This window comes from Ostrea edulis, chromosome 3, assembly GCF_947568905.1.
Source record: "Ostrea edulis chromosome 3, xbOstEdul1.1, whole genome shotgun sequence".
Lineage (NCBI taxonomy): Eukaryota > Metazoa > Mollusca > Bivalvia > Ostreida > Ostreidae > Ostrea > Ostrea edulis.
This window is the reverse complement of record NC_079166.1, coordinates 20,819,694-20,828,165: the sequence shown is the minus strand read 5'-3', so window position 1 is coordinate 20,828,165 and position 8,472 is coordinate 20,819,694.

Sequence of the window (8,472 nt, the reverse complement as noted above, 5' to 3'; positions counted from 1 at the left end):
TAAAGAATATAAAGTAAATGGGAAGCCAGAAGGAGACAATGATTGTAGAGTACAGTGGGACAGACACCATTCCACTTATTATCGGAGAGAATGGACACATGTGGACAGAGATTCCTGCACTCGTTACTGTAAAGAGGGTGGCTTTTTGCATGTTTATAGAACCGAAATCTTGAAGGAAAAGATCATTCTAGTTTGCAACTCTCATACGTGGGGGTGGCAAATCTTCTAAATCACACTACAAATTTTCGACCTTCGGAAAAGTGAAATTATTTGTAATTAGCATGTGAACAAACTTCTCGGTGCAAGCCAGCTGTTACGCCACCGAGGAATCGTGACTTCTAAAATAAGCGCGCATATAGGTGTAGAGCGGAGCAGGGGCGGCTTTGAATAAAGTTGTTTGAGTTACCTTCGAACATTAATTGGAAACTTTGAAGTGATCTTGGCAATCTTGAGTTGACAGTTGTTCTGAGGCTGTTAAGTGCGTGACAAAATGACAACAAGTACAGATATTTTGATTTTCAAAAGACCCTTCTTGCCGAAATGACGGATAAGTTAAAAACTCTTGCAGTGATCATCTTTAGGAATACCGCACACATTTGTTTGGTCTCTATTTGCACATCAAAATGAACATTTTTGTTGAAGAGATGAAGTCAAATAAGATCTTGCATTCATGAGATAAAATTAGCTTGAACACTGCCGAATGTCCACATTGAGAGATGATTTAGTGATTTTTAAATCATACCTACACCAGCTGTAATAATTTACATTCTGTGTGACATGCAGTTTCAGAAATGTCCTCCACATGAATCTCGAGCACGGGGGATATTCAAATTACTTTCACTAGGTGAGGAAAATAATGAAAAGTAAATAAGCCCTCGCAGCATTTGAATCTGACAAATATTAACTTAAATTCTCTTTTAAATATTTACCAAGCGCTGGGCTTTGATTAAATCTCTCAAAAGCCAACATAGAAGAAGTGATTTCACGGGTTTCGTATTTGAAATTGACTCTGATTAACACTTGATTTTAAGTCTATGTTTCCAAAACCCGCGATGAAACCCCGGCATTCAGTAGCCTTGACCGGTAGCATTCCGAATTGTCATGGACCGACATATATTTGCGCAAGGATATTTACCGTTCCTGGTAAAAGGACATCTGTGAAAGGGAACTATTTGCATATACCTTATTTGCATTTTCTCTGTTTTCTGTCTGACTTTCCACCCATAACACGTAGATTTGTTAAAGTCAACAAGCACTGGTAATAGAACACTCGGCAAACATTTTTAAATATTTTGCTAGCCAGCGCGGATATTTTTTACACATTGGAACTGGAGTAAAGAAGTAAATATTTGATAATTGTGTTAAATCTATAATGTTATATACATTAGAAAAAAGTAATCCCAATTTTTAAATATATATATGCATTTATGTTTAAGACTAACTCCTGCATGGTTTATATTCTTCGGCCCATTTCAAAAATTAATTATATAAAGGATCAAATTCTTATCACAGATAATATATACATCAATATTTGTTTCCCCGAAAACGTGAAGTTAAAGAAAGTCAAGAAATGTGATCTTTTCTCCATTCCATTTAAAATACCTTTGACGCAAATTATTTTGTCTAATTAATGAACGACCGGTCTCAATCTGCTTCTAGGGACACAAAGCTTTCTTGTTTTCCTGTTGGAAATTTTGATCACTGATAAAGCTATTCTGACATACTAAGGATGAGGGGGATTCTAGACCTCACAACCAAACCTTAATCTCCATCTTACTCCCTTCTCAGGAAGTCTAGACAAAAAGCAACAAACACCACAGTGCCGATGACAGCACGGTGGTGGAATAATCTTTGCTAACAAGGCAACCCCACTTCACAATTTAATTCCTTTTTTCAGAACACTTCATATGTGTAACAAACGACGTCAAAGAACAAGACATCTATGTTTTGTTGTCTTTTGTAAAGAATCAAATGACATCGAATTCAGAGAGATGCATTGTTTTGATCCGTTTGTTAAAAAACCTGGTTTTGAGCACATCGCGGAACATCTGATCTTGTCTAGACCTATTTGAAATATTTGTTTCAAAAGCCAGATAGATACAGTGAAAGGGAGATCCTCTTAAACCTTTAAGGGGATTTGGGTTCATCTCTCTCTCTCACAGGTGTTGGAGTAGGTGATGTCGTGTTTGTTTACCTTTAATGGATATTCCCTAATGATGTGGTTTTTATCCAGATTATACTCCCGTCGCATCCATCTTGACCATACATTAACCTTCCAACAATGGTAAGGGAAAGCGGAAAAATAGAACTGTCATTTAAAAAGACTTTTCACTTGATGTTTGTCGTGGGATTCCCTTTTCAACATACTGTCAAAGCGGCGTTATTTACTAAGCAGATATACATCAAAAATCTGAATCAATGTCTGGTCAGGTTTTGAGAGAATACTTTGAAATGCTCAACAACTCTCGTAAATTACTAGAAATAATTGTTAAGGTTTCTACACGACTAAAAAGACTAGAGACTACATCACGTCACTGAAACGTGTACATTCTACACCACGGGATTATTACAATATAAGAGCTGATGTGAGGTTGATGTACATGTGAGGTTGATATAGATGGGGGTTGATGCAGATGTGAAGTTGATGTAGAAACTGATGTGAGGTTGATGTAGGAACTGATGTGAGGTTGATGTTAGAAGATAACTGAATAAATATGATATACCACAGAAGTTGAAGAATATCACATGAGAGAGAGAGAGAGAGAGAGAGAGAGAGAGAGAGAGAGAGAGAGAGAGAGATATGGTTTCAATTGAAAATGTGAAATAGGAAGTTTGGAAATTTGTTACCAGGGGTTCGTGTCACGTGTACTTAATCTACTGAAAGACAAATATTCTATAAATTTCAGATGTCGTCGGTGGTCCAAAGAATTAAGATAATTTACTCAAGATTTTGTAGCCGCCCAACGCCTCTTACTCTTAACTTTTTAATTGGAATCTATACTCACAAAGGGGCTTATTTCTAATACACTGAAACAGAATCATAGACTTTCAAACGCAATCAAATTGACGAAACACAAACATTTTGATTCGAGAACAAAGCCTTGCAATATAGACCATGACAGCAATCTGACGTTTGAACAATCGGGGGTACTTTGCTATGAAAGTGAAATCGTTAATCGTTAAAGACCCCCGGTCCTTATCACCACGGGTCTTCTTTGTTCTAGAACAAGGTAAGCAATGCAGGGAATTAAAACACCAATGAGAAAACTGCATATTTCCTTTTGCGGCCCTGTCAAATTGTGTCGCTTAGATCAACGACTTGAAAGAGAATGGGTTAAGTTTGATGTTCCTGCCGGGGAGTCGCTGTATTGATTCCTCTACAGGGCGGATTGCTGGTTTTCCTGCACCAGTGTTAGTCTTCACAAGAAAGGGGCATCATTTAACTGTCGTTGACTTAATATTCTGTACATTGGCTGTCAAAATGATTAGAGACATCAAATGTACGCGTTATTCAGCTGAGTGACAACCGCCGAAGTGAAGTAATACCGTTAGTTTGTTTGATGTGTGAGTAATTAGGTAAGAATGGTTGGACTGATGGACGCAAGAGAAAAGGGTACCTCTTTGAGGACAATAAGGGAAGAAAAAATATGCCTGCTGACATTGGAAATATCACTTCATAAATGGGAAAAACAGCGTGATGTCGCATTGTTGGAATGAATATCTAGTTTCATGTCGAGAAACTAAAGTCTTAGATAAACCAGTTTGCATTTCGTCATCACTCACTTTGAGAACTTTGTGGTTGAAGTGAGTCAATCTCTGGGATAATTTGATAATACTAAATTCAATATCTTTTTCTATTGAAATTATCTTTTACCCAAAAAAATGTTTAAACAAGAATAAAACAATTGAGCATCAATCAACCGGTACCGCATCGACACGTATGTCAATGTTAGGAGGCAATGCTTTTTTAAGCATTGCGCATGTGCATACAACATTTATTATGGCTTAACTGTTTTAAATATCATACGTGAATTCAACAGATATAAAACTCTTTCAATTTGACATGGCCTGTGCTCATATTCAGTTTAAAATTATTTAACAAATTGAATCGCTATTAGGTTTCAGTTATTCCTTGTAGCTGGACACATGTTTTGTACCGTGTGGATTTTGTAACATTTCATTATTGGGGAGTATTTTCCACTATCAAAAGGATGTCTTTATCTAGCATGCATGCTAAATTAACAATCTGTACCACCTTCTTCATTTTAATAGTAAATTTTCTCGCAAGGGAAGCGGAGATTTGCTGATACAATCGAAGCCATACCTAATGCTTCTCATTATCTCAACAGGTCCCTAGACATACAATTCAATGAAAAATTATAATTTGTACAAAGCAGGCAGTTTGTTAATATTAAATTCCGCCACTAACTGCAATCCGAGTTAGAATTCACGAACGGATGAGAGACAGAACGTCGGCAGCATGCTGGGCGTGCTCCTATTACCATTTGTGACGTCACAAATATTTTGAGTGTGAATTTTTTTTACGAAGAGTGTGTTCATTAAGGTTTCTGTCACTTTGATGTCAGGAAATATATCATTTAAATATGATGAACTCATCAATTTCATTTTTAAAGTCCAGTTTTTGTTTTTACATAACTGATCGATGAATTATCTACAATATAGCTACACGTACATGTAGGTGTATATCGTTAATACACAATACTGATCTAACGGTACGACGAGAGCTGAAATAGTGTGATATACTGACCTGTATATACCTAATAACAACATATTTTGCAGGTTATTCTGATCGTTTGGGAAAAAATCGTAGCTATACTCTTTTCAATGAAATTCTAATTAACTCCGATGAGCGGGTAGAGTAAAATACCTTTGCACGTGATCATGCTTGGTTTAAATGCTCGTTAATGAGACAAGAATAACAGTTTTGATGCATGAATTCCAATACTGTATAAATTCAAAGAATTATCATGGTACGAATTAATACCGAATTTCAAAAAGTCAATTATGAAAATAAATAAAAAACACGATGACGTATTGGCATTTCCAAAAGCACCCCATGCAGTATCATAATACATTTTAGATTTGATTGTTAATTTAAATTGAAATATAATTTTCTGTTTGAAAGTCAACCCTTTAATTTATTTGTGCATTTCTTTGGTAACCTAACGATTTCCCCTGCTCGTATTTGTCCTCCCTGATTCGCTGTCAGTATCAATTTCCCACCCCTCACAATGCAGCCTCACGGGGTGCAAGTATCAGATGAAAATCAGGTCTGAAAGAAAATTGACTTATTGTACAGATAGGAAAGAAGTCTCCATTAAAAGCCTATTTCTAGACTTCAGGAGCTTTCTTCACATCCTTAAGTTAGATTTTGATAGATATGATTGTTAGCTTAAGGTTATTCAATACTTTATTAAGCGTCGACTTCAAAGATTTTCTATTGTTGTCAGAATATAATGGATCTATGTGAAACCAGAATCCCTTCTTTTATGTAGTTAGAAATTAGAAGGTAAATATCTATATGATGTGACAAAATTTTCCAGAACGTTTATAAAATGATTGCAAATGCTTGAAGCCTGGGTAGCATATTGTTGAAATCACAAAATAATAGCAAACAGGGAGTCTAAAGATTTATTTTCTTTAATGTGCCATACGTAATGCACATATTGCTGTTGGTAGGTATTGGTTTTGCTGAAATATAAAGCATTTCACAAGAGTTAGATATCAAACGGAACGGTACAATTGTTATGTAACAATGTATTCTTGAAACTTTTAGATTATTCCAAAATGAAATTTAATCGATTTGAAATTTTTCATTTAGGATAATATTTTCCACTATAGCTAGCTGGAAAACTATGGGCATCCAAGTTATATGTACAAGAAAGTATCAGATCTCAGTTTTACATAAAGTCGCCAAGCCGATGTACCTCTTGACCTAGACATTTTCAGATCTGTAAAACGTCCCATCCTAAAAGTCCAGAAATAAGTCAGTATGGCTAATTGAATACGACACCTGGGTAAAGCTCATTACCGAATCAGCTAACCGCAAAACCAGAACCCGATCCCTGTAATAGATGACCACATTCTTAGTTTACCTTCAAGTGAATAATACCCGAAGCCTTGTTTGCATTCTGCACTTGCATCCCACGTTCATCTGAGTAGAGGACTAGAGATGAAGTGGTCCTTGTTATGTACACGATACACAAACACTTAAAAGATGTGAATCAGATGTATATTATGTCTTAAAGTGCGTTATTATACTGATAACCTATTTTGCTTTGGAATTGATCGGTGCTAAATTGTGATACTTGAGACCTGAAATCCATGCCTCTCAATATGTTGTTTTAATGGAAACCATCAGCTTCGCACTCTTTAAAATGATTCTTCTTTCGTCAAGTTAACTATGCATATAATAACTGTTTTATAAGTCATTATATATATATATATATATATATATATATATATATATATATATATATATATGCTATATTGTTAATTACATACTAATTTTGACTACGGATTACTCCTTTTATCTGATGAGGATAGAGGGCTCACGGACGGCGGGTGTGACTGGTTAACGGGGGATACGTTCTCCTCCTATGCACCTAATTCCACCTCTGCTATATATCCAGGGCTTCTTTGTTGGTCTACTCTTAATTTTGCATTCTTTATAGGAATCATGAGATTGATTACGGTTCGCTATTTTCACTTTGTCATAGTTGAGGAAATGCTAAAGGGATTTCATTTTCTTAAGTACACTATGTATATATCATCATCATTGATATATCCGAAACCTGACTGACCAGAATCGTTTACAAATTCAACACAGATGATGGTAATGTTTTGCAACATCTATCGCCTTGGGCGCATTGCAGGTGTAGGGACAGAAAGAACAATTTTGATGTTCTGATCTGTCGGGGACTACAGTGAAGCGACCCATTATAGAAGTTAATGATTTCGTCTTCCCATGTTTATATAGGTGTGCCGCTCAATTATATGTGGAATCGACAAATCTTTCATGGGCTGAGATTAACATAAAATTAAATCTTTACTCTAGACCTCCCTTCAATGTTCTAGACCTCTACCACATAGCTTTGGACCAACAGGTGCTCTTGCATCTAACCAGAAAAAGAAAACAAAATGGACATTGATATTCTCTGAGACTTGATTCGATACCTTCAATTTCAATTCAAAGCATCGTTATGTTTCTCTAATCTTGACTTTGCCCTTAAGCTATCGTTTATTTTTCACACGTGTTCAAAAGGCAGTCTTGAAGGGAATTTAGTTACGGCATGGAACAGTATTGTAGCAGAGACAGAGTCGGGGTTTATAAATCTCGTATTTCTGATAATTACAAGTATTGCTATCCATTTGTCACGTGTTTGTTTGGTATGTTGTTTAACGTCCCACTCGAGGATTATTTTTGCTCGCGTAGAGACGTCACCAGCTGGTAGGCGAAATGTCACACATTTTGACCTACATGTAATACGCAAGTTCCGAGTTACCCAAAAGTTATTTCCCTTTGTCGAACTCTTTCGCATTTTATGACGTATGGTGGGTACACAATGTATACATTATATCGTAGACTGGCATTGTACATAACGATTACGTACGATTAATATAATAAAAGCGCAACTTTTGTTTATATCAATCACTGGTATGCATATTCTGGCCATATCAAGCATAATTTGTTTGAATAAGATCATCAAATTGGCTATTGAATCATTATTCGTTTCCTCTTTTACATGAGTGACGCTTTTATCAAAGAAAGATGACAATTAACAATATTTATTTGAGCCATTTTGTTATCCAATACTCATAAACTCACTAAAGTTGCCTTTTCCCTGAGATAGGATGGTCTCAGAAACTCTGGATATCATCTTTTAAGAAATAATACAACGATAGTAATTAGCAAATGTACCCACTGTCATCATATTGTACGTCATAATTTACGGAAGAGTTCGACAAAGGAAAATAACTCTTGGGGAACTCGGAACTTCCGTATTGCATGACACTTAGGCTGTGGTAGTGAGGGCTCTATATCGTGCCAACGCCTACCACGACGCATGAGGTACATGTACATATGTATGTCATTGAAGGTTCGATTGTACACACGCACACACACACACACACACACACAATATATATATATATATATATATATATGCATGTACATCTCTCTCTCTCTCTCATCTATCTAATACATGTGCGGTAGTCCCTAAAAAATGATCACCGGTCTACATTGTCATTATGGTCTGCCTTTGACTGTATCAATATATGATCACAGTATTACAAAACTAAAAAAAAAAAAAAATGCGTGTCACAAAAGGGACATCAATCGAATACTGATACACGTGCGTATATACCACGTTTGAGTCTGAATCAACATATCATAATACACCATGAAATCAACGAAACTATTCCTGGCGATATTAAGGAATTTGCAATGGA